Source organism: Felis catus, chromosome B3 (assembly GCF_018350175.1).
Source record: "Felis catus isolate Fca126 chromosome B3, F.catus_Fca126_mat1.0, whole genome shotgun sequence".
Lineage (NCBI taxonomy): Eukaryota > Metazoa > Chordata > Mammalia > Carnivora > Felidae > Felis > Felis catus.
The window spans coordinates 125622327-125635239 of record NC_058373.1 but is presented as its reverse complement, the minus strand read 5'-3'; the positions used below and the strand labels follow the sequence as shown (position 1 = coordinate 125635239).

Below are 12913 nucleotides of genomic sequence, written 5' to 3'. Positions count from 1 at the left end.
TGGAAAGTGAACAGTATAAATGAATTAAATTTAAAAAAACGTTTTAAAAACTCTTACTCATCCTTCAAGTTCCTTTAGCTTAAATGTCACCTCCACTGAGAAGCCTTCCCTGATTTCTCTGTGTACACCCACCTGCTGCTTGTCCTGTGCTTTTAGTGAACTTCCTACACATTTAGGCCAAACTTCACAGAACAATTTCTTTGTGTGCCTCTGCATAAGGCTCTAAACTTCCCAGAGACCCTGTCTTTGTTTTTATCCACAGCTCCTAGGACTGTTTGGTACAAAAATAAGCAGGAGCTCAATAAACATTTGTGCAACAAATGAATCTTGCTGTGGGGACACCACATTAAGGAAAAACACTTAGAAAGTCATTACATTCTATCGATTTCAAATTCAGTGAAAGTTCAAAGAAGGGAAAGATCAACATAAAGTGAAAGGGGTATTGAAGGAGTTAAGGATGTTACAAGGCTTAAATTGGAAACAGGAAATCCAAATAAAGATTCTTCAACATCACTTCAGCATCTTAATAGCAAGATTTCCCACTTGAAAGAGTATGTGTATGTGTTGTTAATGGGGGATGTTGGAGGGAAGGAAGTAAGGAGCCAGGTCCCTATAATGGATTTATCTTGTCCCTTCTCCATGTCTGCCTTCTCAAGACCAACCCTTTGGAATTTGGCTGACCTTGTCTACAATCCTTCCTCTTCTCAGACTTCCACATAGTGCTTGTTCCATAAATATTTTTGGAATGGAAGTTTTGCCATAAAGACAAAACTAAATGCTGTATTATTGACTGAAGTTCATTAAAAGTTCATAGAAGGGAGAAGGGTGGGAGCAGTGAGATCCTATTGAAGGATTTCTAGTGGATACAGGCTTGAGTCAGGCTATGGAACATATAGACATTAACTCTCCCACTCTCCAGTATTATCCCAAACTGCCAGTTAAGATGGCTCCAGTCCTCTAACCAGCAAAAGCTATACTGCCAGTAGAGTAGCCTCTAGCCACATGTGGCAATTTAAATTTAAACACAATTAAAATTCAGTTCTTCAGTTGCACTAACCATATTAGTGGCTTCCATATTGAATAGCTCAGATAAAGATTTCCATTATCATAGAATATTCAATTGGACAATGCAGATCTAAGGAGTAAATCGCCTCTAAGTTACTGAAGGTGGGAGCATGAGGGAGAGACAAGCCAACTTTTTAACTATGTTTTACTGGCTTTTCTGTTCCTCTACACTTTTACACTGTTAGCTACTAAACACTTTATGATTTAACTAACATTTCCTTCATTGATGGTTTCTAAACTTTCTGAATGCCTGCTGTGTGTATTTTGTTTTGTTTTTAATAACTCAACCATTTTTAGTATATTCACCAAGTTGTGTGCCCATAACCACCATTCAATTCCAGAACATTTTCATCAACCCAAAAGGAAACCCAATATCCACTAAGCAATCACTCTCCATTCCTCCTTCCCTGACCCCTTGGCAACCACTAATCTACTTTCAGTCTATATATATTTGCCTACTCTGGATATTTCTTCTAAATGGAATCATACAATATGTGGCTTTTTGTGTCTGGCTTCCTTCATTTAGCATTATGTTTCCCAGGTCCCCCCATGTTGTAGCATGTATCAGTATTCATTCCTTCTTATGGCTGAATAATAATATTCCACTGTATGGATGTACCACATTTTGTTTATCTATTCACCAGTTAATGGATATTTGGGTTGTTTACATTTTTCAGCTATTATAAATAATATTTCTATGAATATTCATGAATTTTTTTTTCTGTATGGGTATATGTTTTAAATTCTCTTGAGTATGTACCTAGGAATAGAATTACTGGGTCTTATGGTAACTCTGTGTTTAACTCTTTGAGGAATTGCCAAACTATTTTCTAAACCAGCTGCATCATTTCATCCTGTGTACACTTAAGAGAGACATTATTCTTTTTACCTGACAGTGCCTCACATACAGAAACTACCTATTCCCTATTTGAGTGGATAGATGATCACTTTGACTCACATCAAACACCCATCCAGCCTGGAACTGGAGGATGCCCTGTTGAATAGCAGAGTGGTGTGGCCCCAGTCTCCTTAATGCCACCCTATTAGCCTGTAAGGGATTTTAGTCAATCAGTTCAAGTTTATTGAGTACTTACTACTGAGTTCTATGAACTAGGCCAGGCGTTGGTAACAATTAGTTGGAGGGATGGCCATGTAAATGGATCACTAGAATACTGTTGCTTTGTGCCGTACTGAGAATATAACATGGGCACAGGGATCACTATTGTTGCCTGGAAGAGTTAGCGAAAGCCTCACAGAGGAAAGGACATTTTAGTTGAGTTTTGAGTGATAAATAGGATTTGCCACAGAAGACATGCAACACAGGAGGCACAACTAAGCAAAGCATTTTTGGGGGGATGAAATGGGGATAGGAGCACCTTGGGGGGGGGCTTGGTTAAGAGTCCAACTCATGGTTTGTGAGTTCAAGCCCCACACCCCGCTCTCTGCTGTCAACACAGAGCTCACTTGGGACCCTCTGTCTCCCTCTTTCTCTGCCCCTCTCCTGCTCTGTCTTTCTCTTTCAAAAATAAATATACATTAAAAAGGTTTAAAAAGAAATAAATTAGGCATAGACAGATACATAACTAGTTCCTGCCCACAAGACCATTCCAGAGGGACATGGTGGAATCCAGATTCTTCTTTCACTTCTCATCCTTCAGAAAGCTGAGTTTAGTGTGATCCAACCAGGGCTATGAATTTAAGAAATCATCTTGGGTCAAGCTAGTTCTCCAGCTAAAATAACCTTTCTTCTTTGGAGAGATATGGTGACCAATCCAAATGGAACTTCTGCTTTGGCAAAAGCCACCACAATGGAAAGTGAGCAACTGGAAAGATAGGCTGATGTCTTCATGTGTTTCTGAAGCTTGGAGATGGATGCTGGTATAGGAACCATTCTCACAGTCTATTTTGCTGTGGTGTTCCTACCAGGTAAGGCTCTACTCATGCCAGGCCATCTTTTCAATACAGAATGAACTACTTGCTTGTCCGTTGATATAAATTGGGAACAGTGAGCTAATTTCCTCCAAGGGTCTTGGGATCCTCAAAATAAGTCACTTTAAGCTTACACGAAGGTAAAAATCAGGCTGTTCAGAGTAGGTCAAGCTGGTTTTCACTCAGGTGTTTATTTCTCTACCAACCCAAATTTCTCCCTCTAGGTTCTGTCAACATAGGAGAATACAACGAGGGGAGATACTTGTGGAAAATGGCTCCATACTTACTTCCAAGGTATGAATACACCTGGAGTCATAAGTGCTAGAATATAACATGTGCTGATTATTTCTACTCACTGTTACCTGAATGCTTAGAGAGGGCTCCTTTTATGAGTGGCAAAACAAAGTTCTGGTGGCACCCTGATTTATAGTGATTGTTTTTATTCTTTAGAAAGGCCCAGTGTAGTTGAGAAAAAATGTTCGGAGGGCTACAGAACTGTGGGAGAAGAAATCGAAGATGGAACAATTTTATTCATTTTATTTTATTTTATTTATTTTAAATATGAAATTTATTGTCAAATTAGTTTCCATACAACACACAGTACTCATCCCAACAGGTGCCCTCCTCAATACGCATCACCCACCCTCCCCTCCCTCCCACCCGGCATCAACCCTCAGTTCTCAGTTTTTAAGAGTCTCTTGTGTTTTAGCTTCCTCCCTCTCTGACCTCTTTTTTTTTCTTCCCCTCCCCCATGGTCTTCTGTTAAGTTTCTCAGGATCCACATAAGAGTGAAAACATATGGTATCTGTCTTTCTCTGTATGACTTATTTCACTTAGCATAACACTCTCCAGCTCCGAAGATGGAACAATTTTAAATCCCAATGCTCTCTTTCCGTTCTAACTTGTGCCTTTGCACTGCGGTGTGGAATGACTGCTGGGGTGTCTTCCAGATAAAAACCTCTCACACTCAGAACTTATATCACTTGTCCACACGTTTCACAGGACATGTGAACATCCTTATGTCAGCTGTTTCCTGTATTTCTGTATTAATATATGTAAAGCACTTAGAAAAGTGCCCGGCAAATAATAAGAGCCATGAAAACGTTAGGGTCATCATTATTATTATAATTACTATTACCATTATTATTCAGCCCCATCTCCTTAGTTAGGTATTAAGTTCCTTGTAAGTGAAGATCTATGTCACCATTTTTCTCGCTCTTACTAATTTGTTGACAAGACGAGGACCTCGCACAAGTTGCTTCCCTTTCGCAAACTCTAGTTGGACCACATAAAGATTATGCATCAAGCCCAACCTAAGACCACAAACACATTTTGGCGCCCACTGTTTACAAGCCACTGTCTTGCGTCCTATGGCCTTTTTATAGTAAAAACTGTAAGAGTAAACACGCGGTCAAAACCGCATGTAGGAGTCCAGCCTTGGCAGGGGGTGTAGGAAAGACTCCAAGGCGATACCCGCTCCCCGCCACCCCCCTGCTACTCGTGCCACTTTCCGCTCCGCCCGGTGCCTGGACAACCGACACCACTCGGCGCAGAGGGCAGGATCCCGGGTTCGGCGCCTGGATCGCGGCCGCGAGGTGCTGCGGGAACGCGAAGCAGTGGCGCCGGGGGCACCCAGAGCAGGTCCAGGCGGCGCCGGGTCCGTCCCCCCGCCCCGGCTCCCGGCTGCCCAATCAGGGCGCGGCTCGGGCGCGCGCCGCGGCCAATCAGGAGCTGCGGGAGAGGGGCCAGGAGCCGGCGGGCGCGGAGAGAGCCTAGAGAGTCGGGAGCCGGCGGCGGCGCTGCAGCCGCGAGGGAGGGCAGCGGGAGCAGTGGGGCTGGGCGAGGATCCCCGGGCCAGCCCAGCGGGCTCTGCCGTGGCGACGTTCCGGCCGACACTTGGGACCCTGAGGGGGGCGTCGCAGGTAACCGCGCCCGCGCCCCGCGGTGGAGGGCCAGCGTGCCCTGCCGGAGGGGCTCCGCAGGTGGAGCCGGCGAGGGGTGGGGGTGGGGGCGGGCCGGCCGCGAGGTCCTAGCGCCGCGGGGGCTGCCCCTCGCCCCGTGTGTCCCCACGCCTCCGCGCGTGCCTCGGCCGGAGCCCCGCGGAGGCGCGACATTTCCACTGGCTGCCGGCGTCCAGGGGTGGGAGGGGGTGAGGTGAGCCCCCCTAAGGCGGAGAAGGGGCGGTGGGGGTGGGGGAAGATACTTGCGACCCCCGCTCCCGTACGCGGACACTGCAGACGGGTGTCCTCCCTGAGATGTGAGTCCCCGCGACGTCTTCGTTGGCCCAAGGCGACAACAGGTGTCCCTGGGGACGGTGCCTTTCCCACCCCTCCCCCCCACCGCTCGAAATCCCGGCCTTGGCGTTCCGCCCCACCTTCGGGGTGTCGGAGACAGGACCCCAGCCTGGTCACTCAGGCGCGCTGCCCGCTGGACAGCGCCCAGAGGCGGCCTGGACCCAGCAGACCCGGGCTTTGGATGGAGTTTCCTCTGTGTATTGCCAAGCAATTTGCTGGACACCCGCCTCTCGCTGGGTGAGGAAGAGTTGAAGATGAGAGATAGAGATAGAGACAGAGACACCGAGAGAATGTGCCTGTGTTGCCCTTACTGAAAGGAGCTCCCCGAGGGCTGTGGGTGAATCATTAACTGTCGTCTTGTGCAGCTACTGACCTCTGAAAGGGAGAGACACCCTTTCTCTCAGGCAGGTCCTTCATGCTCTTATGTGCCTCACTCTCTTAATCTGCAAAGTGGCCATAAATGGTTGCACCTGCTTGATAGTCTTGTTTTGAGGATTAAATAAACCAGTGCCTCAAAAACACTGAGCACAACACTAAGTACCCAGTAAATGCTGGCTCTTATTATTTGTTATACGGAGTGGATGGTTTTTTAAAGAGTAAGTCAGACGTGTTCTCACTGGCCCAGTGACCATTTGGAGCTCTGAACAGCTTTCTAAACTCGAAGGGGAAAAATGCTATTATTAATGTTACCGATGGTATCATTTAAATGTAATAATGTCCTTTGAGGGAATTAAAAAAAACACAAAACTCCATTGGAATGGTGAGAGAGATAAATGGATTCCAACAAGTAACTGAGAAAAGCTTTGCAAACCCTGAAAAAGTTGTTATGAATGTTGTGTGAGAAGAATATCTTGGTGTTTTGTTCAATGCTTATCTTTCACTAATATGGCTGATGGGGGAGGACTTGAAGGTTCTTATACTTTCCAAACTCCTCCCTGAAACAACTTTAAAGAGAGGGGGAAGATGAGAAAAACAAATAAAAAGCTCAACCACACAACAAAACGCCAGCAGCTCACAGAAACCTAAAATTGCAGTTCCTACTTTAGGCAGTTATTTTGGTGTCTGACTTGGGTGGTCTGGTTCAATTCTTTGCCACTGTGTCACTTTATTATCCTCATTTTCTTTTCCTTGTTCATTTACTTAAAATATCTATATGTAGCCAACTTGCTTGGAATTCTGAACCCTCTGCTACTTAACCTCCTACCTTGTGGCAAACCCAAAAGGGCCTTCCCACAGGTTCCCAAGGGCAATGTCAGTGGGAATCTACCTGTCTTAACACACCACACTACCTGGGAAAGGTACAGACAGAATGCCCCAGTTCTCCAAAGGCTCCAGTGCATTTACTTGCCAGGAGCCTTCGAATAAATCCATCCACTTAGAGAAAGTGATTATCTTCTCAGGGGGTAAGAAGCCCACTTCCAGATGCAAGTCTTTCAAGTGTCAAATTAATTCCACAACCTTTTAGTTGTGGATAAGGAGACTTTTACTCTCACAACCACAGTGGGAGGATATGAAAGCTTGCTGATAGAGGAGGGAGGGAGGTGAGTGGGGCACAGGAAAGATTGCTACGATCAGAGCCATACCCACACTTGGTGAAAACTCTGTCTCTGTGGCTGATGGCTGGGAAACCTGGACAAGTCGCTTTGCTTTTCTGTGCCAGAGTCTCCCACTCTGTAAAATGAGGGCTTATTTATTTATTTATTTTGAGAGGAGTTGTTGTAAGGATAGTGCTAATAAATGGAAAGTCCCCAGCAAAGTTCCAAGGACATAGTTACTGGTCTGTAGCATTCAAAAGGGATCCTACAGGTGAGAGTCGATCGGTTATGTCTGGGAATAAAAAAGACTTGATTGAGGAGATGACACCTGAGCTGAGTGAAGAATGATGAGCAGGTCTCTTATGCAGATAGGATTGAGGTGGGATTGGAAGGAAAGGTAGAGCAGAGGAGAGAGACATTCCAGGCAGAGGGGATATGGGAGATCCAATGTGCTATAATGGTCAGCTTAGGCAAAATAACAAATAATTCCCAAATCTCAGTGGCTTACGACTGAGGTGTATTTGTCACGATTGCTGCATGTCCAGTGTAGGTTAGTTGTGGTTCTGCTCCTTATCTGGTTCCTTCTGAGATCCCCAGAGGCTTAAGAAACAGCCTCTTCCTGGGGCAATACTGATCTCGTTTATGGGAAGGGGGAAAAAGAGAATGTGATAAAACAAAAATATGGCACTTAATACCTGCTCAGAGATAGCAGACATCACTTCAACTCTCATGCTGTTGGCCAAGGTAAGTCACACAGGCAGACCCAATGTCAGTGGTAAGGGGGAGTCTAAGCCTCCTGCAGACAGTGAAGAATGGCTGAGTAGGAGGGAAAGTGCAGAAGGAAACAGGGCAAGGGAGGTGGCCCAGAGGCAGGTGATGAAGGGCCCTGGATCATGTGCTGGGACTTTATCCTATGGGCAGGGAGCAGCCATTGAGGGTTTTAAGTTGGGGTTTGACATGGTCAGATTTTTCAGGCCAAACACATGTCTCTAGTGGCAATGTGGGGAGAAGACCAAAATAGGTGGGATTAAAAGGTAAAGATGGTGAGTGCCCCAACGAATTCAGCAGCCTCAAATCTCCTTCACTATCTTTCACATGACTCGAGATTCAACTGTTAGAAAATTATTCCCTGGGCACTTGAATGATTCTCCTTTGTCCTCTCTTAAAATGTATATGCTCCTTCATCCTAAAGTATTTTATGGTATCATCTAAAGCAGCAGTTTTCAAACTTTAGTGTGCCTCAGAATCACCTAGAGCCCTTGAGAAAACAGATTTGTGGGTTGCACCGCCAGAGTTTCTTAATAGATCTGGGGTAGTACCTGGGAGTTAGCATTTCTGACAAGTGTTCAGGTGATGCTGATGCTGCCAGTCCAAAAACCACTGAACTAAAGGGAGAAATTAAGATGTGGTTGAGGAGGGCACCTTGTGGCTCAGTTGTTAAGCATCTGACTTTTGCTCAGGTCATGATCTCACAGTTTGTGAGTCCCATAGTGGGTGAGCTCACCCACTTCAGGGGAGCACGAGCCCCACTACTTTCTCTCTTTCTCTCTCTGCCCCTTGTGGGATTCTCTCTTTGCTCCTTGCTCACTTGAGCACCCCCCACCCCCAAATGTGGTTGAGGGAAAGGCCTGAATAGAGGGGCCTAATGGAAAGGGGAAGAAGTCTGGAAGGTCTCAGCATTCTCCATTTGGCAGATTTGCTGAAGGCTGGCAGTGGCATTGGGGTCTGTAAGAGTGACTGAGTCTCTAGGTTTATATTAAATTGCAGATATAATTCTCACAGTAAGGACATGAAAGGAGCTTGGATTCATAGAAGAAACATACAAGTGCTACTTTATCCCCTCCTTTTGTAATTCTGCCCCACCCCCCACCATCCGGCATGTCCTTGAGCACACACCCTTTTGTCTGGCTCCAGCCCTCTCACTTAAGTCTGTCAGCTCAGCGTATTCCAGTCTCTGATCCATCACACTTCTTGTCCTCCCAGTTTTAATTTCTTTTGGAACTGGGGTTTGCCCACTGGGTGGATGTTTGGCTGAATTGTAAAATAGACCGAGAAATTTCTTGCTTTACTTGAGGTCATCTTCATGAATACACATCTGTACCATATGATCATGCAAATTGTGATCAACCCTCCCAAGATAACTAACCCCCTGAGAACTCAAGATGTCCATAGTTTAGCTTATGCTAATGGGTGGAGCGAGTCCCATCAATTCCTTTCACTGTGACTCACCACTCCTGTAATGAGAGAACATTCCAAGAATGGACGTTAAGGAGAAAATATGTTGGCGTGTACAACATGACACAAGAAATAGAACATAGTGAGCGTTTGTTTTCTTTTTACTATTTTTTTCTCAATTCTAGATGTGGAAAAAGTTTTGACTCTACCGGGTCCAGATAATCAGTGATATGCCTGCCCACACTGTATGAATACATGAAATACTTTCAGAGTCAACATTTTGAGTGCTGGCCAGCAGGTTACAGTATTTGTTTCTAGGTGGTGTGAGTCTAAAATGATCCATTGAGACGTGGATACACTATCTTAGAAATACGCATAGGAAATTTGTATAAAACAAGAAATGTCATGGTAGGCCCAAGCTATAAAATGAAATGAGTAATATTTGAAAAGACCCTTTTTCCTAATTGAGATTTGACAATTCACACCTAAAAGGTGTGCTTTTTGAAACAAGAGAATTCCCTAGGGTTCTGCATACCTCCAGAGGTGGATGAGAAAATTTGGAACCATGACCTCTGGCCAGGAGGCCTGAGGCCATCTCTGTTGGTCTGATTCCCTCTCCAGGTAATTTTGGAAAATCAACTGTTTCACTTCCTCCTGCAGACGTGACCTTCCCTTGGTCAGCTCTGTAGTGGAACCCTGTAGGTCCCTCGGTCTCAGGTCTCCAGGAAACTTGATCTAAAGTTGTGGGGCACCTGGATAGCTGTCAGTTAGGTGTCTGACTTCGACTCAGGTTATGATCTCATGGTTCCTGAGCCCTACATCAGGCTCGCTGCTGTCAGCGATCTCCGTTGGATCCTTTGTCACCCCCTCTCTCTGCCCCTCCCCTGCTCTCTCTCTCTCTCAAAAATAAATAAAACATTAAAAAAAATAAAGTTGCAAAAGATGTAGCAGACAAAACCCTAGGCCTGAGTGAGAGCCAGTGAGGGAAGGGACTTAAACTAGCCAGGAGGGATCTAAAATGCTGAATATATTCACTAGAAAGTGTTACTCTTCCCCATTGGATAGCATTTATCCAGGAATTTGATATTTAAAAAAAATACACATTAAACCAATACATAAATAGTATATTCTCTATATGTTTGTATTTAATAAATGTTAAATGTAATATATATATATATATGTATATTTTCACATCTCTAGCAGTTTCAAGAGGTAGGTTTCTTGCACTGTCATTTTTCTGAATCGTGATTACTGAGAAACAGTTGGCCAAAATTCTATAGACAGATGGTGGAAGGGCAGGATTGAAAACTTAAAGTCCTTTGAATTTTCTGTTCATTGTGTCCACTCCCATCATCCCAGCTGGCCTCAAACTAACCCAGACTTATGCTCTGAGGTAGCCTCACTAACAGGTAACAGCTAAGAGAAGCTTATTGTTCTTTGAGCAGTGTGATCATGAGTGTGAAGCTACTTTGCAGATTGCTGATGGCCCAGTAAAATCTTTGGAAGGTGGTTTCACAGGAATGGCATTGGGTATCTTCTGGGTGCAAGGTTCTGAGGACGCTGTGAGGAATTCAGAGAAGTGTAATGCGTATTCTTTGGACACAGCCTCTAATCTGGGAGTGAAAGGGCATAATATTTATACAGAATTAATAGTAGTCAAATAATAGTGGGGCCAGCCATATAATTAAAGGGGGCACTGCAAGCTGTGAATTCAGAGACAGAATCTTTCTGAGGTGTTGCTAGGCTGGGAAGGTTCACGGAGGAGCAGTTGCATTGGATTGGAAGTAGAAATGGAGTTTAGGTGGGCACATCAGGTTTCAGGGAATGGACCTCAGCGAACCATGGCTCTGACGGTCCACACAAGCTTGTTCCAGGTCTGTGGCTAGACTTCTAGAGCAAAGGAGTCAAGTAGAAGAGGACAGAGAAGTCTGAGGTAGACAGCTTCTTAAAGTCTTCCTTTCTTGACTGCCATCTGATTGTCTAATTCCAATATTCTGATGGCTTGTGTCACCTCCTGAAAAATGAAGCCATCTGGTGATTTGTTAGCAAATGAGTACTCTGGACTCTAATTTGTCCTCTTAACATGTTCACTTTATTAATAGGAGAGCACTTTGGAGCTAAGAATGTCAAACCTCTTTATAAATAAAATTTAATCCTATCATAAACTCTGTCAAACTGGCAGGCGGTTGGTCTCACTCCGCTTGCAAGGTGACCTGGGAAGGTCAAGCAGCTTGTTTAAAGTCGTGCAGGTATCCCCTGGCACTTCTGTGCTCATTGGTCCCACCTCCCCTGGTGTCCAGCTTAAGTTGCTTTACAGATATTCACTAAGCACTTGGGGACCCTTCCATCCAATTAGGACTTTCTCCATCACTCTTTTATCCCATAGAGGCCCTCAGCCTTAATCCCAATGACCCTCATTAATTTTAATTTGGAGGTGGGATGATTACACCCTTCTCTTTCAGGCTTAACAGGGGCTCTCGTTGAAAGAGGTACCGTTTTAGTGCTGTGGGTCTGTGTGCACACACCATCTGAATGAATTGGTATTCTCAGCAGTTTTCATGCCAGATGCCAGCCAGTATAGCAGGTCTATCAGTGGCTTTCAATCTGCCTAAACTTTGAAGTGAGACACCAGACCCTTGCCAGCTTGATAGAATCACTGCATTGGTTGCCCTTTGAAGTTAGCTAATTGCTTTAAAAAAAAAAAAAAAGTGAGATGCTTTAAATGAAAACAGATTTTATTCCTCTGTTTGCTTTAGAAACTATATTTGTCTGTCTTTTTCGACTTAAGTTTTTAAAGAAGAAAGAATATGATACCATAGTGAAGTGGGTAAGGTTAGTGTGATCCATAGTGAGCTTACTCAGTTAAATGTTATTTAAATGTGTGAACTGTCACACATTAAAAAAAAACAAAAAACAAAACAAGACATAGCTGTCACAAATACAGTTTTCCTATTGTATTTTCCCACCCTTGCCAAACATAAAGTATTAATTTTTCTCTGCGTCATTCCTTGTCCCTACATTTCCCTTCACTTAACCCTCTAAACACTTGAAGGGTGTGAGCAACTTTTATTATTGAGATTATCAAAATTACCATAAGTAGCCATCATTCATGGAGTTTTACTGTGTCCCAGGTCTTCTGCTAGCATTTTACTCCACATTAGCTGAATTTCTGCCTCAACTCTGTGAGGCGGGGCATTAGTAGTATCTGCAAGGGTAAGTAATCTGTCGGAGGTTGTGGTGGAGATAGGGCTTTGACCCCACCTCTTAATCTCTCAGTTCTAGAAGCTGTGCCCTTAGTCACTATTCTATCTGGAAACAGAAGGAAAAGTCCTCTAAAGAGTTAAGGGGTGGGGGGCGGTCTGTGCACTCCAGGCACACCCACAGAGATCCTGCCAGAACTGTCCTTGTTTTTGCTCCGTGGCTTCACTGTCAACAGGGCTGTTGAAGCACACTTGTTTCTCTTCTTTTATCTATTTCTTTCTCCTTAATATTTTTGGTATTAAAGTAACATCTAAAAGGGGGGTCTTTTGGGGGCATCTATTTGAGTACATTCAGCACATCCCAGTCACTCACCAACAGCCTAATTGGCCCAGGTGGGCAGTATCCTCTGAAGCAGTCCCTCCAGCCACACCATCCATCACATTCAGAGGCCCTGGAGCTCTCATGCTCTGCTGTTGGTTGGTGTTCAGCTCCTGATCCCCGAGCAGGCCTTGGGGAGGCAGTTCCAAGGAGGCAGGGTCATGTGCTGTCATATCTCAGATTCAGCTAGATGACTTGGCTGGTCACAGCCCAGTGCTCATGGGACAAGGGGCTTTGGTCTCTTGTCATTTAGTTGCCACTTTCCTGTGAAGAGGACAGAGAAGGTGCAGTCAGTCCTGGCCAGGAACTTGGCAGAGGTGGGCCCTGGCCATAAGA

At 44.8% G+C, this 12913-nt stretch overlaps 1 protein-coding gene across 6 annotated transcripts in view; it reads left to right on the top strand.

Annotated features, from left to right (window-relative positions):
• The first annotated feature begins 4758 nt into the window (after positions 1–4758).
• STON2 (stonin 2) overlaps positions 4759–12913 on the top strand; it is a 144318-nt gene continuing 136163 nt past the window's right edge. For 5 of the 6 annotated variants that reach the window (XM_045060332.1, XM_045060334.1, XM_045060333.1 and 2 more), the window contains exon 1: positions 4759–4916. The gene's annotated coding sequence lies outside the window, so the exon portion shown is untranslated. The remainder of the gene's footprint in view (positions 4917–12913) is intronic. The other variant, XM_045060335.1, reaches the window with a different exon arrangement.